This window comes from Humulus lupulus, chromosome 5, assembly GCF_963169125.1.
Source record: "Humulus lupulus chromosome 5, drHumLupu1.1, whole genome shotgun sequence".
Lineage (NCBI taxonomy): Eukaryota > Viridiplantae > Streptophyta > Magnoliopsida > Rosales > Cannabaceae > Humulus > Humulus lupulus.
In genome coordinates this window covers 22,680,799-22,700,977 of record NC_084797.1, presented here as the reverse complement: position 1 = coordinate 22,700,977, position 20,179 = coordinate 22,680,799, and positions in this window count along the sequence as shown.

Below are 20,179 nucleotides of genomic sequence, written 5' to 3'. Positions count from 1 at the left end.
ATTTTAAGTTTATAGTCAAATCATCTCCATGGATAACAAGCTTTACTTTAATGTTGTTGAGTAGATGGAAAATGCATGCTCCATGAAATGCATTAGGGTAGACTTTTTGTATAGCATTTTCAATGCTTTGATGCTTGTCAGATATGATTACTAGATCTGCAATAACATTTGTATTGTAAGGATTTTTTTTGTTTGTAACAAATTACTTTATTAGTGCATTAAATTACAAAGGTAAGGTAATCGGTTACCTTTACGTTCTCCATATGTCTCTTTAAGCTTTGTGAAGAACCATTCCCAAGCTCCATCATTCTCTGCATCACCAACACCAAATGCTAATGGAAAGATATTGTTGCTTGCATCCATTATTGATGTTGTGAACAAGGGATCTCTATATGAAGATTTCATGAAGGTTACATCAACCATAATAACTGGTTACAATGTGGCCATCCTTTGATGGAGTTAGAATATGCTAGATACAAGTATTTGAATCGATCTTTGTTGTCTGTGATCAATGTAGTGATGATTCCTGGATTTGCCACTTTCAATATATGAAGATACATTAGTAATTGTTGGTATGATTCGTCTGTTTTTCCTCTTGCTAATTGTAGAGATTTTTCCCCTGATCTCCATGTCTTTGTGTAATTCATTGATATGCAAAAGTATTCTAACATATCTCTCGTGATATTATTTGCGGTGTGTACTCTCTTGAATGGTGTGAATTTAGTCTTGACAAGTTCCCAAATGACATTGCAATCTATGATTCTCCATAATTACTTTCAATGAGCATGTGTGCTCTTTCACATATTTTCTAACTATGAAGTTTTCATTATTTTTTAATGTAGTAGCTCTAATGAACCACTTTCATTTATCTGCGACACATGTTACGACGTACTCTTTAGGTTCTGATCTCTTCGTTTTAAACTAGAAGTTGTTGAACATGGCACAGTAGCTTAGTGTAGATTTAAACATTCTCTTATCTATGAAAAATTGTCCTACTTCTATTATTTGAACAAGGGATCTCTATATGAAGATTTCATGAAGGTTACATCAACCATAATAACTGGTTACAATGTGGCCATCCTTTGATGGAGTTAGAATATGCTAGATACAAGTATTTGAATCGATCTTTGTTGTCTGTGATTAATGTAGTGATGATTCCTGGATTTGCCACTTTCAACATATGAAGATACATTAGTAATTGTTGGTATGATTCGTCTGTTTTTCCTCTTGCTAATTGTAGAGATTTTTCCCTTGATCTCCATGTCTTTGTGTAATTCATTGATATGCAAAAGTATTCTAACATATCTCTCGTGATATTATTTGCGGTGTGTACTCTCTTGAATGGTGTGAATTTAGTCTTGACAAGTTCCCAAATGACATTGCAATCTATGATTCTCCATAATTACTTTCAATGAGCATGTGTGCTCTTTCACATATTTTCTAACTATGAAGTTTTCATTATTTTTTAATGTAGTAGCTCTAATGAACCACTTTCATTTATCTGCGACACATGTTACGACGTACTCTTTAGGTTCTGATCTCTTCGTTTTAAACTAGAAGTTGTTGAACATGGCACAGTAGCTTAGTGTAGATTTAAACATTCTCTTATCTATGAAAAATTGTCCTACTTCTATTATTTGCAACTTGTGAGTTGCAATGATTGTCCTTTGTTCTTCCCTTTTTCTTTTGTTTCTTCTATGATGAATTCAACAACTTCATTGGCATATTCTATAATAGGTGGTAAAGAACAATTCAGTTACTTGAGCTTCCTACTTCAAATGGGATCATCTCATTTCCTTCTCTTGTGGTTTGTTGGAGTAGCAAGTAACCAACCCCCATGTTTAGTATCGAGCCTTATAGATTTTCTAAAAGTTGTGCATGTGATTGGATCAACCGTTGTGCAGTAACCTAATACAAAATTATAAAATCAGCTATGTGTTTATTGGTACATAAAAAGAATTTACAAGATTAAATGTAAAATGGTTACCAAATCTAGTGACGAAGCCTGATTATATCCTTGTATACACAATGTTAATTCAATTACATAATTGTAACTTCTCTTCATGTCCATATAAAAAATCACAGAGTTTTCAGTCAACAACTTGATTGCTCGGTCACTTTTATCTATTTAGTAGGATATCTCAACATCTTCCAAGTCACTATTTAATTCATTTTTTTTATCAAGTTCTTTAGATTTTGAAGTGAGCAATTTGATGGAATATGTGCTCTAGCTACTTCACAATTCGAGTAGCAGATGTTTTCATCCCATTTTCCTCCATAATGAATCAATGCTTTAATGAAATCCATTCCTGAAACATATAACATAATTAAAATACCAGGTTACACCAAAAACCTACAAAAATTGATGAATTCAAAAATTGATGAATTAGTTTTTTAACACTTGAGACAACTTTACTCAGAGCCAAAGAAAATTCATCAAACTCTATCAAATTAATTTTGCCAGGTACTATGTTACACAATTTAACTCATAAAAAACATCGTGATTCAAATACCAGGTTACTTTTTTTTTTTGGTTTCAGGCATCTATTAACAAAATCAAAGCAAATTCTTCAAACTCTATTAAATTAATTCTGTCAGGTACCAGGTTACACAATCCAACTAAAAAAAATGCAGGGATACAAATACCAAATTACTTTTTTTCACTTTCAGGCAACTATTAAAAAAACAAAGAAAATTCATCAAACTATATCAAATTAATTATGCAAAGTACTTGGGCACACTATCCAACTCATAAAAAATGATGGGATACAAATACCATGTTACTTTTTTTTTTCTTTTTCAGGAAACTATTCACAAAACTAAAGCAAATTCATGAAACTCAATCAAATTAATTCTACTAGGTACTAGGTTACACAATTCAACTCATAAAAAACGCTGGGATACAAATACCAAGTTATTTTTTTTCTTTTCAGTTTTAGGAAACTATTCACTAAAACAAAGAAAATTCAACAAACTCTATCAAATCAATTATGCAAGGTAACATGTTACACAACTTAACTCATAAAAAAACGTTGGGATACAAATACCAGGTTACTTTCTTTCTGTTTCAGGAAACTATTTACAAAACCAAAGCAAATTCATCAAACTCTATTAAATTATTTCTGTCAGGTACCAGGTTACACAATCCAACTCAAGAAAAATGGTGGGATACAAATACCGAGTTACCTTTTTTTTTCAAATTCAGGCAACCATTTGCAAAAACAAAGTGAATTCATCAAACTATATCAAATTAATTTTGCAAGGTATCAGGTTACATAATTCTACTAAAAAATGCAGGGATTCAAATGCCAAGTTACTTTTTCAAAAAAAAAAAAAAAAATGAACAACCAGCAAAAAACATGAAATGAAGAACATGCTTAAAAAATGTCAACAGTTTCGGAATTCATAATGAAATTTTATATCAAACTAATATTTAGAATCATTTAGATCATTTCATAAATAAATTTTTGAAGGGAAATTACATTTCTCCCAATTAGCCAATCAAGAAAGATGAAGTTGGTGATATTGAAGAATGTCATGCTTATCTCCGGTGAAAACTTGTAATAAGAAAAAATAGTGGTTTCGTCTTCAATAAAATGAAGGAGAATTGAAGGAAATGGTTGACCGGCGGCAAATTTGTGGACTCACATATTTTTCTAATTTCATAAAAGGACAAAATTCTTTTTTTCCTCAAACTATAACACTTGTAAACTTTTGCCCCCTGAATTGTTTTCCTTGGTAAAAATACCCCCAAATTATATCACTTATAGACTTTTGTCCATTTCCTCCAAAATTGTTACGGTTTGCTGACGTGGCAATTACTAAAATATTTTAAAATAATTTTTTGTTAATTAATTGATTGATTTTAAATTAGAAAAATCATTTTAAAAAATAAAAACTAATTTTTGAATTTATTAAATTATATAAAATCCAATAAATAAAACAACATAGAAAAATATAGCCAAAATATAATTTAAAAAGAAACTAAAATCAATATCTCTAAACTAAATTAAATTAAAATTCAACCAATTCTATACTTAGATAATTAAACACATTTAGAAAATAATTAAGTAAAAAAATTAAAGATTTTAATTTAGTTTAGCTCAAAGTATAATTTAGTTTAGAGATATTGATTTTAGTTATTTTTAAATTATATTGGATTCAAAACTATTTAAAAACAACTAAACTCAGTATTTCTAAATTAAATTATACTATACTCTGAACTAAACTAAATTAAAATCTTTAATTTTTTGGTTAAATTATTTTCTAATGTGTTTGATTATCTATGTTGTCCGTGTTTTCACCACCAGACATGTGGCAATTAGGAGTAATTAAGACAAGACAAGACAAGACAAGACATGATGTTCTTGGAGTGTGAACTCCTCCAGATAGCCCAAACCGGCCAGACGCAGATGTCTCCAAGGGAGGCCACCCCCTAGGTTGGACTTCGAGGTGTGGATGTCTCCAGGTGAGGTCATGCCCCAAGGACCATTTTAGAGGTCCTCGCGCTTCTTCAGTCAGATGTCCTCCAGGTCTAGGAATTTGTCCTCGAGATCTAGAAGAGTCGCCAGGTATCAGTCACTGTGAATATGAGCCACCAGAAGATCGTTTGACAACCTTTGGAGAGCCTCGAGTAGTGGTGTCAAGTCGTACACTCGATAATCAACATTTTTCACGACACCGCCTGACATGGAGAAATGTGCAGCCACACCTTGACACTGGCAGAGGCATGTTCCCCATAAAGCTGGTAAACAACTTTCTGCAATGGGCCCCGTGCAATCTGCCTGGGTAGTAGTCTCTATTTAATGCAACTCTTTTTGTATCAACTCAACATTAATACCCCAATAATGGAGGAATTTGTATTAATAATACAAGATTGACATTAATAACCCCAGCCTCTATAAATAAGGCTGGGGTATCTCCTTGTAAAGGGTCCAGATTTTAGAGAGAGAAACTTTGTAACTTAGTGCAATATATACACTGCTTGAGAACCAACATTGAAGCTTGCTCGAACAAGGTTCAAGCTCACTAAATACCAGAGACTCGTGGACTAAGGCTCTTTTATAGCCTGAAACACGTAAAATCCTTGTGTTCTTTTTCCATTATTTTCTTTAAACTGTTGGATTAGGTTGATAGCGAAAAAGACAATCAACATTTTGGTACTTTTGTTGAGAGCTTGAAGAAAACTTAAAGAACATATTCATGGTGACCACTCGAAGAAACACACCAGACGATGACACTCCTATCGCCAAAGTTGAGGGAGGAGAAACCAGCTGTCCACCACCACAGGACCTCCCTGAGATGGTGGAAGACTATGACAAAAACGTCGAATACGACGGTGTAGACGACGCATGTGACAACGAGTATTATGAGGAGGAATATCCTCAGCCCATGGATGCGGAGGAGACGCCAAAAGTGGTGGCACTCCGCGACCACGGGCCACTCAGTAGCAGAAAATCGACACCCAAGAGGGTTGTGGATGCCAAAAATCCACCAAGGAAAAAATCTCTAGTCCCTGGTTAGAACACAGGGATAAAGGTCACTTAGTCATGCTATCAGGCTCGAGCCGTAGGTCTTTCGAATACGGTAGATTGTCCCAAGGGAAACAACACGTTAAGAGCCATGAGGTTTGGCCCTGCTAAGCTAAGGGGCCAAAATAAATATTGTAAGATGATGGGTGCACAAGGCCCTCACATAGTGAGGTCTGGCGTGCCCGCGCGAGGTTGACATGCTCATGGGTCAAGATGCACTCACATGCGTAAGAGTTGCCAAAGGCACCCGAGGCATACGCCTACCTACGTGCAGAAGGCACCCGATCCATGTATGTTGAAGGCACTTGAGTCATATGCCTCACCCGCGCGCGTCTCGCGAGGTAAGGCATCGCCAAGGAGCCTCGCACAGCAAGGCACAACCCACCTCACTCGCACGCGTCTCGCAACCCAGCTGTGCGCCAGTGCCTCACACAACAAGACACAACTCGCCTCGCCCGCGCACGTCTCACGAGATAAGGCCCCGCCAAGGAGCCTCGCACAACGAGGTACAATCCACCTCGCCCGCACGCGTCTCGCAATCCAGCTGCGCGCCAGTGCCTCGCACAACGAGACACAACTTGCCTCACCCACGTGCGTCTCACGAGATAAGGCCTCGCCAAGGAGCCTCGCACAGCGAGGCACAACCCACCTCGCCCGCGCGCGTCTCGTGACCCAACTGCGCGCCAGTGCCTCGCACAGCAAGACATACCTCGCCTCACCTGCACGCATCTCGCAAGGTACGACCACGTCAAGGACCCTTACACAACGAGGCGCAACCCACCTCGCCCGCGCGCGTCTCGCGACCTAGCTGCACGCTAGAGCCTTGCACAACAAGACACACCTCACCTCACCCGCGCACGTCTTGCGAGGTACGACCACGTCAAGGAGCCTCGCGCCACCACCATATCGCGACCCTCATGCAACCCCATCACGCTTAGCCATCAATGGTCTTGCCTTGTGAGACCCACCCCCGAGCCTCGTGAATGCTCAGGTCACGCATGGGTACTCACTCAGGCACCAAGGGTCTCGCTTTGTGAGACCCATCCCCAAGCCTCGTGAATGCCCAGGTCATGCATGGGTACTCACTTAGGCACCAAGGGTCTCGCCTTGTGAAACCCATCCCTGAGCCTCGTGAATGCCCAAGTCACGCATGGATGCTTGCCTAGGCACCAAGGGTCTTGCCTTGTGAGACCCATCCCCAAGCCTCGTACATGCCTATTTCAAGGCCTCATACCTAGAAATAGGACCAGGAGAAAAGGAGCATGGTTCAATACTTACCAAAATATAAAGAAACCTAGGGAAGATACTTAGGTAAGGGGGACCACTAGGCATGAAATATATGTACGAGCACGGGATGTACAACCCTGAAAAGAGCAAAGGCATGACTCTGACATCTGTGCCCAACAGGTAGTGGTGCTTCGAACTTGTACGAAGAGTGGAGGCACTACTTGAGGATCCCCGATCATGTACCAGAGTCGACACCACAACGTCCTGCACCACTACCCTGACAGTGTACCTATGTACGATTATGTCCCCCAGGACCACCTTGTATCAGGGGCCATTAGAGCTCATCTATAAATAGAACTTCAACCCTCCAGCAAAGGGGTTGGAAAATTCATTGTACACTCAAGCTATTAAGTAATATACAAAGGCTCACTCCATTGTTGATCTATGTTTATCTTTTCACAAGTTCATTCTAAGTTATGATCTAAATATCTCCATACTTACCTTTGACTTTTCCGATCAAATTTCATTGAAGAGATTTCACCGTCAACAGTTTGTCACCGTCTGTGGGAAGAACAAGCATCAAGCCAATGTTCTTTCATCACTTCCAGAAAAGAAAGATGCCAAGGCGTTCACAACGCTTGCGGCAACTACAAGACGTTGGGGTTCACTTGAACAGAGAATGGATGAGGGATTCCAAGAAAGACCCTCCTCCGCCTGGGCATGGAGATATGCTGGAGGAATGTCCTCCCCCGGGGGAGGAGAAGGAAGCATCATCTCCAGTTATCCATCCCGACAGAGGTCACTTAGAGCCACCAATGTACCCACATCCCTGGTCCCCAGTGACACCGTGCTCAGGCTACCAGGACCCGGGTCCCTCGACGCACATGCCAGGCAAGAGTCCCTGAGTACACTCGGTAAGTTCTAGCTCAAGGATTCGCTTCTACAAGGATGAAATTCACGAGTTACATAAAAAGACTCGAAGGCTGGAAACCACGATAGAGAACATGCAGGAGGTCTTAAACGACCTCTTGCAAGGAAAGACGAGCATACCCCTTCCTAAGTGTAAAGAGAAGGAGCGTGAAAAGGGGGAAAATATTGTCCCCGCAGATGATGGGAGAACCCAATTTTACACCAGTAAAACTCCCCAGACAAAGTACCATGAGGGACCTAGGCCGACGAAATGCCCCCAGGAGGAAAGGTGGAGGGAAGACGATGGTCGTAAGAATGAAGCAAAAGTCACCTCAAAAGATGCGCCCCCTGGCCTAAGAGAAGAGCTCCATGGGAAGAGGTCAGAAGTAAGAAACGCACCCCTTGCAGCTTCCTCGAGGAGCACAACCAAGACAAGGGATCAGCCTAAGAACCCGCTAGACTCCTTATGCAAAAAGAGGAGGGAACTAGACATCAAAATGCAGCACCCTCAAGGCAAGATTATCACTGTGCCTGGGGGGCACAGAGATGATGAAGAATTTGACCATGATTCGCCCTTCACAAGGGAGATCCAGGCTGAGAAAATCCCCACCAACCTCAGAGAGCCTCGCATGACTCCATACGAGGGTACTACGGACCCAAAGTATCACTTAGACTACTTCAATAACTTGATGAGGTTAAGAGGGGTCAGCAGCAGAGCAAAATGTCATTTCTTTGTTGTTACACTTAAAGGTATTGCATACAAGTGGTTCAAGAGGTTAAGGCTAGGAACAATCAAATCATGGCAACAATTCTCTGGTGAATTTCTTCAGCAGCACCATGCGGTCTGTGATTACATTATGCCAATTACCAGCCTCGCTAACATAAAGCAAGGCGAAAATGAAAGTCTGAGGAACTATATCCATAGGTTCAATATGGAAGCAACAAAGGTGGGAAGTTTAACCAAAGCGGATCTCAAGATGGTTATTACAGCCGGAGTTCGTCCAGGAAGCAAGTTATGGGGTAACATGCTCAAAATAGAAGTTTCGAATTTAGATGATTTCTTCGAAAGAGCATGGAAGTACATACGTGTGGAAGAAGGCCATAAGAGCTCGCATGTTGAAGAAAGCGAACCTTCCTCCAGTCGCCCTACTACCAATACGTCTGAAGATTCCATATAGAAGGGGACGTTGTGCTAGAGGGGTCGCTGACCAAGTTTAAAATTGGATGAGGACCATCTAGCCATAAAAGTCCCAACCCGAGGGGAGATCACCTCAAAAATTGTAAAAGGGTCTCAAAGTAGACGCTTGCAAAAAGGGTCTCAAAGTAGACGCTTGCAAAAAGGGTTTCAAAGTAGACACTTGCAAAAAGGGTCTCAAAGTAGACGCTCGCAAAAATGGTCTCAAAGTAGACGCTTGCAAAAAGCATTTAAATAAAAGTACATTTTTATTATATTTTAATGTTAAAATTATTGTTTGAATTAATTATATAATAATATCAAGAAAATTCCATATTTATTCATGAGAATATGATCTGTATTGGTATGAGAGAATTAAGATCATATATAAAAAATAAAATAGTCAGTAACATATTAAAGTAAGGAATCTTTAATGAATGGTTACTAGTACGGTTTGCTAAGCATACGAGATGCAAGTAATCTATATTTGGATTACTGATGTGGATAGACATCTTAGTAAATGTGCTATATATAATAGAGATTATATATGGCAGGACCGATGATAATTAATTATCTTTATAAATTTGCCGTTTGACATAAAGATTTAATTCTTGTGATAATAGATGATCATTTGTAGATCAGTCTAAATCCTGAGTATTCATGAACTCCTATTTATGTTCATTGGATCTTTTGATTCACTCGTTAAGGTCTCTTAGACTAATGAGGCTAATGACTTTTTTTTTGGAGATTCAATATCGTAGATGGCTGGGAACATGAATTACAATAATGGAATCCATGCTCTCCTAATGGATCGAATATTGGTTTCCTTAAGAGTTGATTCTGGAATTGAATAATTATTGAGCTCAAATCTATAATTAGATTATAGATTAATTATTCGCTAGTGAATTAATGGTACTTAAGGATCAAGAGGTAATTAGAAGGGTAAAATGATAATTTTTACCAACTCTAATTAACGAACCAATAATGGAGGTGATGGATCCAAAACGGGTATGTTTAAATATTTATACTCGCAAGCGCACGAATCGTATTTATAGAATAGTTTTCGTGTAAGCACGAGGTCGAACCCAAAGGAGTTGTCTAAAATAAAAAAGAAAACTATTTTAAATCAAAATTAATAAATTCTAACCTAGTTCCAAAGATTGATGAGTTTTAATATTATGAGCATAAAATAAAAGACTGAAAAATAAAGCTATTTAAGAGAATGAAAATAAACCAATAATGATTTGACAATAAGTGTTAAAAGAAAAGATTATTAAGATACTAGAATCCACAAAATGTAAGTTTAATAATATTTATTAGTATATTGATTCCCACGTTTTTAGTGATAGTTAAAATAATTTAAACTATCCTTTTCCAAAAAGATTTATAATTTTAAACACAAATTTCTTATAAAAAGATAGGATTTTTCTTACTTTTCAAAATTATAATTTCAAAGCATTTAGTGTAAATCAATCTAATGAAATAACAAATAAATCAACGAACATTATTTATTAGGCAAAACATAATATTTTTGTTCTAAGCATGGATGTGTACAATTTAATGACACATCTTACACAAAGAATATTATGTTTATGCACTAATGAAGAACAAAGTGTAAATATGTTCTAACAATCTAAAATACAAGATATTTAAGATGAAAGAAATATATGAAGAAGAAAAATCCATAGACTTTGTTGCATTACTAGGGAAATCAACATACAACATAAATATTACCTAGTTACAAGTTGCTTCATCATGATCTTAATAATCTTATGAAAAAGATTAGAAGCACATAACTAGAGTAGAAATTACAAAATAAATGACATACATACTTGCAAAATGCTCTTGAAAAACCCAAATGGAAGAGAGAATGGTAGAGAGAAAATGGGAGAAAAAGATGGTAACCAAAAATTAAGCACCCTAAAATGGTCTTGAAACTCCATATTTATAGCCAAAATGAGATTATTAAAATAATCAATTTAAATGAATTAAATTGATTAAATTAATTAAATAAAATAAATATGGTATGTAGAGGTAAAATATAGGGTGTAATGATGATGTTGTGGTGAAAATGTGTAGACAAAAGGGTAAAAAGTTGGCAATTTTGTCATAGGGGACAAAATGCAAAATGATGGGCTCAAGAGGTGGCTGAAGGTGTTGGTGGCAGGTGGTTTCGGCTGGGCTTTGGGGCTGGGCCGAATGGGCTTCACGCTGGGCAGGAGGCCCAATTGGGCTGGCTGTGGTGAAGAAAAAAGGGCCACGACTGATTGCATGTTGGGGAGATGACTTGGGCCGAATGGGTGCTTTGCTGAAGTGATGAGACTTGCTTGGAAGTTGAAGGAAATGGACAGCTGGCGGCTTCTTGGAGGACACGGATGAGGAGGCTGCTGCTGAAGAGTTGGAATTGTGTGATGTTGGAGTCAACAGTGGCGTGGAGGCTGGAGATAGCTAGGCGTGTATCAGGCATGGGCCTAGCTTGCTGGCTGGTTGTGAGGCCCAATCCGTGGGGCTGAAGTAAGATGGCTTTTTGCCAAAATGTGCTATTCTCTCTTCACAAATGCCACTTTTCTTTCTTTCTTTTTCCCAAAACTACAATATAATTCCTACAAGATAAACATAAATTAAATAACAATCAAATATTTTCAAATATAAATAAATCATATTAATTATTTAAAAAGATTGATTATAACTTAATTTAATATAGCATTTAAGTTCACAAGAATTACACTTTTAACGAGATCGATGGATGAGATTTTGGGAGTTAAGGAGTTGGAAATTGCGGATGAGGAAGATGAAGGTTCTCAGCAAGTGGAAGTCGTCCTGTCGCCTAGATCGACAGAGGAGTTTCTGAAGCGCCAAAGTGAGGTCAGGAAGGATTTCTCGAACTGGTTGATGGCATCGAATCACACTACGTAGGACGTTGCCATAGGTAAGTCGATTTCTCCCCCATTCCTTCATACTGGAAGTGTGGTTAAAAATCTGGACAGGAGTTTCGGTAGTTTGAAAACAGGGGAGCTGCTGAATGATAAGGATCAGAAGGGGAAGCCAGTAGGAGTCAAAATTGAGATGGAAGATATTGAAGAGGAAATCAATTACTGGCATTCAACCATGGTCTGTTATGTACTAGGAGCTAATCCTCCATTACATGTGCTAGAGGGGTTTGTGAGAAGGATTTGGAAGCAGTATGGAATTGATAAAGTGGGATCTCTATCTCATGGTGTGTTTATTATTCGGTTTCAGAGTATGGAAGATAGGGATAAGGCCATGAATGATGGTTACATATTTTTTGATAAGAAACCTCTTATCATGAAAAAGTGGAATCCTAATGATGATTTCACCAAGGAGGATGTTAAGTCAGTCCCTATCTGGATTCAACTTGGGGGTCTAGATATTAAATACTGGGGTGATAAGGCATTATTCAAGATTGTGGGTCAGCTGGGTAAACCATTTCAGGTGGATAATATCACCAAAAGAAGGGAGAGACTTCATTATCCAAGGATTTCTGGTTGAGGTATCGATTACACAAGCCTTTCCACATGTAATTTCTTTTACTAATGAACTGGATCAAGATGTTGTGCTTACTATGAATTATGAATGGTTACCAATTATTTGTGAGCATTGTAAAGGTATGGGTCATTCAGCTTCTAACTGCAAGAAGAAAGGGTCCAAAGCTGGGTTAACACAGCACACTTGGGTACCAAAGAACCCAGTTCACACTGTCCAAATGGAGGGGAAGAAGATAGAGGTGGATGCAGATGGGTTTCAAAAAGTTGCTAAAGGGAAGAAATTGCCAGTAGCTGTGGGCTCTGTTACAGAAGTGGCTAATTCCTTTGATCTGTTGGAGTTAGATTTGGAACAAGTACAGAGGCTGAATATGGATGAGGGGGGAGTTCCCTCTTCCTCTAATGGATAGAATCCTTTGTTGGAATGTTAGAGGGATTAACAATCCTCAAAAGCATCATGAGATCAATCAATTGATTAATTTGAAGAGGATTGGATTGGTTAGTCTCTTAGAAACTAAGGTGAAGAATAAAAACATGGGAGTCATTTACAGTAGTCTATTTTCTGGATGGTGTTTTGTGAATAATAACTCTTGGGTGGATAAAGGCAGAATAATAGTGGCTTGGAATCCTAGTTTGTATACCTTAGATATCAGAGTTTGCTCAAGTCAGCTAATTCATTGTGTGGCTCAGTCTCCTCATAAGAATTTGCGGTTTCAAATTACCTTTGTCTATGGCTTCAATGATGATATGGGTCGCGGGCACTTATGGAAAGAGCTTATGGGATTGGATGATAACATTGATGAGGCTTGGATGATTTTGGGGGATTTTAATGAAATTCTTTGCCATGAGGAAAGGATAGGAAGGAATTGTAATCAGAAACCTTCTGACAGTTTTAGAGACTGTTTGCGGCACTGCCAGATGGAAGATCTTAAGTATTCCGGATGCTTTTATACATGGAATAATAAGCAGCAGGAAGAAGATAGAATTTGTTCTAAAATTGATCGAGCTGTTGTGAATCCGAAGTGGTCAGATGTTTTCCCTAATTCTGAGGTTGTATTCCTGCCTGAAGGTTCTTTGATCACTTCGGATTGTGGTAAATACCACTACCATCACTCTTGTCCCAAAATCTAAGTGTCCAGATAATGTGGGGGATTTTAGACCAATAACTTGTTGCAATGTAATTTATAAGGCAGCCACCAAGTTAGTTTGTTCTAGATTGAAGAAGATTTTGCCGAATTTAGTAGCTGAAAATCAAGGAGGTTTTGTGCATGGAAGATATATTGCTTACAATATTATGGTTTGTCAAGATTTGGTGCGTCATCATGGTAGGAAAAATAGTAAACCAAGTTGTATGATAAAGATTGATTTGAGGAAAGCGTATGACACGGTGGAATGGGATTTTCTAGAAGAAATGCTAACTGCTTTTAAGTTTCCCCAGAATTTTATTGACCTCATTATGACGTGTATTCGAACACCAAAGTACTCCTTGTTGATCAATGGTGAAATGCACGGTTTTTTTGCTTCCAAGAGGGGTTTGCGTCAAGGAGATCCGATGTCCCCGCTTCTGTTTGTTCTTGGAATGGAATATCTCTCTAGGATTCTGGCCAAAGTTGGTAAGATGGCAGATTTTAAGTTCCATGAGAAGTGTACCCCTTTGAGATTGAATCACTTGTGTTTTGCAGATGATCTCCTTTTATTTTGTCATGGTGATTATGTGTCTATATTATTGCTGCTGAGGGGGCTCACTTTATTTTCTAAAACCTCTGGTCTCTTTCCTAATGCTATAAAATCAGATATTTTTTGTAGTGGTATGGCAGATGCAGAAGTGAGAAGAGTTCTGGAGGTGTCGGGTTTCATGAGAAGTCGCCTTCCTTTCAAATATCTAGGCATCCCGATATGCTCCAAACGAATCAGTACTACTAAATGCGGGATTATCATTGATAAAATGGTCCAGCGGATTCGCTTGTGGAGCTCGCGGAATCTATCTTATATGGGAAGAGTCACTCTTATAAATTCTGTTTTGATGTCAATTCATTCCTATTGGGCTCAAATTATGATTTTTCCTAAGCTGTTATTGAGGAAAGTGGAAGCTATTTGTAGGTCTTTTCTTTGGAAAGGGACAGCTGATGCTTCAGGTTCAGGCCATGTAGCTTGGGAGAGTCTCTGTTTGTCGAAAACAGCTGGAGGTTTGGGATTTCGCCATGTAATTAACTGGAATACAGCAGCTATGGGAAAATACGTTTGGGAGATTGCTGCTAAAAAGGACACTCTTTGGGTAAGGTGGATTCACAGTGTCTACTTGCCTGTTGGTTTTGGGTTTTGGTGGAGTTATACAGCCCCCCCCCCCCCCCAAATTCTAGTTGGTATTGGAGGAAGATTGTTGCTGTTAAGGATGTCATTAAAGCTAAGATGGACTTGAATACTTTTATCCTTAAAGGTTATAGTATTCAATTTCGGTTTGACTCTATATATCCTTTTAATGAGCGTGTTAAATGGAACAATTATGTTTGGGGAAGACTTAATATTCCTAAACATAGATTCATCTTCTGGCTTGCAATGAAGGAGAAGCTTTGTACCCAGATTCAGATTAGCAAATATATCCCCGCTATTGATCGTTCTTGCCTTCTGTGTGGAGACTGCGAGGAGAATGAGAAACACTTATTCTTTGAGTGCTTCTACAGCTGGAGTTGTTTAACTAAATTGAAAGCTTGGCTGAGATGGGGCTCTCGGGCTAAGAATCTTGGCAGCTTATTGCATTAGATTGACAAAGCTAAGCAAATTAGCAAGGTGAGGAAGCAAATATATACTATGGTCCTGGCTGCTCTGGTTTATCACATCTGGATAGCCTAGAATGATGTGCTAAGGTCTCACAAAGTTTGGCAAATTAACCATACTGTATAGAGAATTCAAAGTGATGTTAAGTTTCGTATATATCATGTAATGCCTAAGAAGGCCAAGGTTGTAGATAGAGTCTGGTTTGAGCATATATGTAGTTCTTTACAGGGGAGAAATTAGCTTTGGATATAGGTGTTCTATTTTTTCAGTGCTGATGTAATTGTGATTTGGAAGTAATGCAATGATTCTTATTCACCAAAAAAAAAAAAATCTTTATAAGTCTGATAGTACATAACTTTCAGAAGAGGCTTGAATTATTATTTTCAATAATAAAAATACAAATACTCTCTCTAAAGCGATATTTTTCTCTAAACCTGATCTCTGTCAAAACTCTCTAGATCTCATGTGCTGAGTACATCTAGGGAGTCACATAAATCAACCTTTTGAATCCTACGTGCCCACACACGTCCTTGTGTGTTTGAGGATTGTTATGGAAGATCAGGGTGTAAGATCTCAGGACCTGGATAGGAAGATCGTTGATTTATACAAAAAGACTTAAGGACACTTGATAGGCTACAAGAGGTAATCCCTAATCTATTTGTATGTGATTTAATATTTATATATGTGTATGATCTTGACTGGTATTAATATTTTTAAAATGGGTCCATATTCTGCTGCGTACCTTTGATTTGATCATTTAATACCAACAGAGCCCCACCTGTGCCACAAGATCATGGCATAGGTAAGGTCGACGACAACCCTACTCCCAAGCAAAAGAAGGCTCATCAGACCCCCGAAGAAAACTAGGTCTGGAGGCCAACTAGTAGGGATAAAGGCCTAGGTGCCCGAGGACACCGCCAGGCCGTCAGCGCAGCATTCCGCCCAGGCGGGCCGATACGGATCTCGCGAGGCCTGGATGTGGTGTCCGCCAACACCTTGCCATCACCATAGGAACAATGGCCAATGAGCCAATAAGCAAAACATATCCATTAACCGAGAACGCGACATCAACATATTGGTTAACAATGAAAATAATGAGTTTGATGGGGAAACAAAAGTAGCATACCCCAAGGACAGTGGTGCATTCTAGGTCAAACTGACCTACAGGAAGACCTTAATGCCCGTAGGGGTAACAAGGCTTTCAAGCGCAAACCCGAGAGGAAGGACCAACCAGACCTCCTGGATAGTCTTAACACTCGAAAGAGAGATAACCCGGCACAAAGTGCCAACCAAGACTGAGACCCCCTCCACGCGGAGTTGGAGAGCTTGAAGAGGATAATGCTCAAAATGACCCGACAATAGGGCCATAACTCCGACTCGGAGGATGAGGATGGGGAGCCATGCGCTCCTCACATTGTGGAAGCCCTATTACCATGAGGCTTTAAGATGCCTACCATCATGTCTTACGATGGCACCACGGATCCCACCGACCACCTTTCAAAGTACAATAGGTTGATGTCGGTGCATCCCATCTTTGAAGATGCCAAGTGTCATGTGTTCCCATTAACCTTGACGGGGTCAGCAGATGAATGGTTCAAGAAACACAAGCCTATATCCATTCATTTGTGGCACTAGCTGTTGTCTTCATTTTGAAGACAATTCATAATTGCTCAGAAGGTGAGCTTTGAGGTCAACGCTTTGGCCAACATAAAGCAGGGACCCTTCGATACCCTCAAAGCTTACAAGTGATTCAAGGAGGAAGCTGCGAGGACCAAGAGGGTCGACGATGGCCAGCATCTGATGGGCTAGCAGGTCAGCATCCACACGGGGTCCTCGTTATGGGATGACCTCCAGCGGAAAGGATGACGTAGGCTTGCCAACTTCATTCGTCGAGCACAAGAGTATATTAGCTGGGAAGATGACTGGATTAGAGCATTTGGTGGGCTCGTCACCTTTCCCGGTCTGATGATGCCAAGCCCCGTGGTTTCAGGGACCCAGTATCCGCCCACACTCCTGTCCAACCGAGTGTGGTGGGAGCCCAGCCCAGTCCAATTGTTTTGCCAGCTGGCTTTAGTGTCGTGCCACCTACTGGTTTCAGTGCCGCTTCGATGGGATATGGAGTAGTGCCCATTGGATACAATGCTTATCATCCTGCATTCAGTGTTGGAGTTGCTGCTCCATCCCAGTCAGTCGTACCCCTAGAAGCAGTAGACGTGGGGGCAAAGGAAAGGACAGAAAGCCCAAAGGAAATGGGATAGTGCAGATAGGACATGGAGCTGCCCCCGATGAAAAGTATGTCTCCTAGTACTCTGAGTACACTGAATTAGTGGACTCTCAAGAGAACATCTTCGTGGCCACAGAACAACACGTCCATTACCGGAAGCCACAACCCATTCAAAGAGACTGGGAAAGGCGAGATCCCAACAAATTTTCCATTTTCATAACGATGTGGGGCACCACACCAATGAGTGCCGCCAACTCAAGGATGAGATCAAAGACTTCATCAAACTGGGACACCTCCACCAGTATGCTTGGGATGGAGCACGCAAGGCTTAGGCCCTGGCTATGGGAGCACATACACAACCTGCAGCTCCCCAGGCTCCGGGTACAGTGCCTGCAGCTCCGCAACAGCAGATAGTCCACAAACCTCCCCTAGTGAATGGGCGAGTGGGGACTATCTCTGGAGGACCCCACTTGGGGGCACCTCCTGAGGCTCGTAGAATAGGTATGCACGTGCCTTAAACCATGACAATGAGGTGTTAGCATTAGCTCAATTTCCAACCCAGATGCCAAGGATGACCGACCAAGTCATCAAGTTCTTCGAGGACGGTGCTCGAAGAGTGCACTTTCCACACCATGATCCATTGATGATCGAGAGCCAAGTTTCTAATAAAATGGTGGCTTAGATCCTAGTGGACAATGAGAGTTCAGTGAACATCTTGTTCAAGTTAGCCTACGAAAAGAACGGGTTGACCACAAGCGACCTGTCCCCGTGCACCTAGACTCTATATGGGTTCTCGGGGGAAGGTCTGATACCGATGGACCAAATCAGGCTGCCTGTGACACTTGGAGAAGTGCCTCACCAGGCCTTCAAGTATTGCACCTTCGTGGTGGTGGATTTCTCCTCGGTGTATAATGCCATCTTGGGGCGTTCGACCTTAGTGGAGTTCGGGGCAGTCACCTCCATTTGGCACCTGTGCATGAAGTTCCCCACGGAGTTGGGGATTGGAAGACTGAGGAAACCAAAAATAGGTGAGGCAATGCTACAATGTGTCTCTCAAGCAACCAGTAATGGTAGTTGAGGCGTTGGCCCCTGAACAACCTTTTCCCGAGGTGGTGGAGGTGCAGGCTGTTCAAGTTGATGAAATCAATGCGTTGGACCCACGATTTCAGGAAGAGAGGGCTATCGAGCCCATGGAGGAAGTCAAGGAAGTGGACCTCGATGCCTCCATCCCAGAAAGGAAGATAAAATTAAGAAAGAATCTAAAGGCAGAAGTCCATGAAGCACTGGTGGGCTTTCTCCGAGAAAAATCAAGACGTTTTTGCCTGGTCTCACTCTGACATGACTGGCATTGACCAGAATATCATTTGTCATGACTTTAATGTCAATCTAAACATCGCTCCGATTCAACAGAAGCAAATAACGTTTGACCAAACCAGGGTGGAAGCCTTAAAGGCGAAGGTGGATAGGTTGCTCGCAAACAGATTCATTCGCGATGCCCAATACCCCAAGTGGGTATCCAATCTGCTCCTCGTGCCCTAACTAAATAGCACCTGGAGGATCTGCATAGACTTCTCCGACCTTAACAAAGCTTGCCCTAAATACTATTTCTCGCTGCTGAAAATAGAACAGATGGTCGATGCCACCTCCGGGTATGAGCTCTTGCCCTTCATGGATGCGTACCATATTTCCATGCATGTTGCGGATCAATAACACACCGACTTCCGAACTGATAAAGGAGTTTACTGCTATAAAGTGATGCTCTTTGGGCTGAAGAATGCCGGTGTCACCTACCAAAGGCTTGTGAACCGTATGTTCAAGGAATAGTTGGGACGAAACATGGAAGTTTATGTAGAAGACATGCTGGTCAAATCTAGAACAACCCCTGACCACATAAAGGATCTAGCAAAAGTGTTTTTTAGTACTTCACAGGTTTGGGATGAAACCGAATCCCCAGAAGTGTAATTTTGGAGTTGCCTCTAGGAAGTTCTTGGGCTTTATTGTCAGTGCTCGAGGGATAGAGGCAAACACCAAGAAGATCAAAGCCCTGGTCGATATGCCATCTCCCCGAAAGCATAAGTGTCGTCCCAAATTCGCTAATAAGGCTTAGTGCCTTGATTACTGTGCCAAGTTGGTATAATTAGATTTTTATGTTTTAATTATGATTATACATGTGCAATTAGGTGAATTATATGAGTTATATCATGTTATGACTGCTTATGCATGTTTAAGTTGTTGACTAATTTTTTATCCAACTGACGCAGAGTCAAATAATTAATTAGAAAGCTTTCAATTAGACAATCAATGCACCATAAATGAGCCAAGAACTTGATAATAATGAGTAATAAATAATAAAAAACACCAGGATTTATAAAGGTTCGACCCCAAGGATTGGTAACGACCTGCTTCCTCTTAGATTTGTATTGATCTTAAGGGTTTACACAAGATAACCAGTGAATATAGGTAGATTTCTAAGTGTAAATAACAATACAGAATGGTAGAATCATTGCTAAGTACCAAGCCAGTCTGCTCGATATGTTTTTAATACTGGTCGGTAGACAATTTCTTTGAACCCCCTCCACTGTGGTAGAAGGTTCGTATTTATATTGCTTCTGTCCCCCAGGAGTTGCGCCTGGGCGTAACTGATGGGAAATATCCTTATATTCTCGTAGGTAGTTACAATCCTATTTGTTAGGAGGTTTGACCAAGTCTTCAGGGCTGTTAGGCGCTCTTTGTGGGTGGTTGGATGATTCTTGCGGAGTGCTAACGGAGAGTGTAACTGCTTTCATTCGAGCAGGTATGTCTGTTCGTCATACCAACCAGCTGCTCTCTTGGCAAG